We start from the raw sequence: 2,235 nt of genomic DNA, 5'->3' as shown, positions 1-2,235 counted from the left end.
GAGAGAGGAAGGTACACTAAGAAAATCCAAGGGTACGTACAAATGTCGTGAAAAAAAATTCACACGCTTGTGGGTGAGCGACAAAATGTTGACACACCTTCAGGCAGGTGTGCGACAAAATATTCACAAACTTGTCGGTGAGCGAAAAGATATTCGTACACTTGGGAAGGTAGCCATTCACGCCCCCCAAGTGTGTGAATGTTTTCATTCACCTGCAGGTGTGCGACATTCGTACACTTGGATTTCCAGTGTAGGGAGGGAGGAGAAGAACACGCACATGTTAGTCGGAGCAGCCCAACAGAACGGCACCACGGTGTCCTACAGTGGCGGGAGAGCTCTCGCTCGCGCGGGTGCGGCGGGGGGAGTGGTCGGCGGGGCACGCAACAGGTCCAGGCAGCCCTCCCCATCCACCCCCGCCCGCTGCTGATGCTGCGGGGCAGCAGGAAAGACAAGCCGTGTCATCATGTATACGTGTGCGGGGGGAAAGAGGAGAGGCGAGAGGCGGGCCGGGCGACACGGAGCGAGCGCATCGGGACCCGACCGGGCGAACACGCGTATGTGTGTGTGTGTTTAATGCAACAGGATTTGTTCTTACTGCACTTAGGGATCATCCAGAAAGTACGTCCGTCAATCGCCGTTTCGAACCTGCCATCCAATAGCGCCCGCTGGGTAGGCAACATCCTCCCTGTAGTGCAGGCGTGTACTGCGGGGTGGCCTACCCCGAGGCTCGCAGGCGACGAGCTCCCGTATTTTGTCGAAGGAATCGACCTTAGACGACATCATTTCAATGAAAAGAATAATAGAAACAGTCGGGTTGGTAGTTGCAGCAGCAGGGGGCAGACGTTGCCGCGCGGAGGAAAACGCGGCAACGGCCAGTAAGTTTCTCTTGTATTTCTCGTCTTCTCTATGATTCTATGATTGCGATACAAATTGGGCGTCGTCCGTCCGGCCGGCGCCGGCTCGCCCGCCGCCGCCATGGGAACTTCGCGGCGGGTGCGCTGCAGACCGGACAGGCCTTCCCACGGGGCGGGGGCGGGACGGGGCACGACACGGGCGGCACCGGGGCCGGGGCCCTCGCAGCGGACGAGGCCTCGGTGATGTCCTGCTGCAAACAAAGGGTGGTGGACACAACACGGTCCGGGCCCCTATGGCCCCTCGCGCCGTGTGCGGAGCTCCAACATGCATCCCCGCCATCCCCGCTGGCCGCGCGTCGCCATGGCGACGACATTCGCGGACCTCCACGGGGGGGGGGGGGGGGGGGGGGGGCGGGGGGGGGGGGGGGGGGGGGGGGGGGGGGGGGGGGGGGGTTGATGGTGTGGTGGTACTATGGAGGTGACCCCCGCGGGTGGCGCCACCGCCGCCGCCGCCATTGTCGCAGCACTGTCCCGCCACGACAAAAGTGGACAAAAGCCCCCAAAATGTTGCAAACTGTGCAAACTGTGGCCGCGCTGCTGTATAGTGCATATGTCAAACGGCGCCGTGGGCGGGTGGGGGGTCGACGCGCTCGGGCAGTGACGCACACGCTTTCCAATGACGGGGCGAGCAGTACAAGAACGAGCCGTGCGCTTGCACTGCACACAACAAGCCCGCCCGCCCGCGCTTGCACACGCGCCGGGTAATGGCGCTTTAGTACAACCAGAATAGGTTCGCGACCCGGCGGCGCCGCCGCCCTCTCGAAGCCCTGCGGCCCGGCCCGGCGGCGTCAACATCCAGGGACATTAAACGAAAAAAAAAAAAATAGGGGGTGAGGGAGCAGAGGGTTGTAAGGTGGTAGTTCGGGGGGAAAGGAAGGGGGGCGGGGGGTAAGTTCACACGGTCCTCCCAGCAGCAGTGTGCCAGGCGGGGCCGGCCGCTCTGAAGCGCCAACCGCCAAACGAGAAGGAAACAGAGAAAAAGAAGCCGGTAGGTACCAGCATGCGCAGCGGGGGCGGACAGGCGCGCACTTGGGTGTACGGGGGGTCACAGCGTTGGGGAAGGCGCACGGGGGAAGGAGAAGGAGAAGGGAAGTGAAAAAAAAAAAACACTGCAAAAAATATATATAGTCAAGCACACCTTCTTCTCTCTGCTCTTTAAATTAGAGGCCGTCCGGGCGGCGCTGCAGTGGACAGGGGCCGCTGCGCAGAAATTACAGAGCGGAAATTAGCATGGCTCGAGTACTCGGCACTCCTGATGACAAACCGATGCGGAGGGGTGCCGAGGGGCGGCCCGGGGGGCGGCCCGGGGGGCGGCGCGGGG

This window comes from Frankliniella occidentalis, unplaced genomic scaffold (genome assembly GCF_000697945.3).
Source record: "Frankliniella occidentalis isolate FOCC.00 unplaced genomic scaffold, Focc_3.1 Scaffold43, whole genome shotgun sequence".
Classification (NCBI taxonomy): Eukaryota; Metazoa; Arthropoda; class Insecta; order Thysanoptera; family Thripidae; genus Frankliniella; species Frankliniella occidentalis.
The sequence above is the reverse complement of the archived record's forward strand: the minus strand, read 5'-3'. Positions refer to the sequence as shown.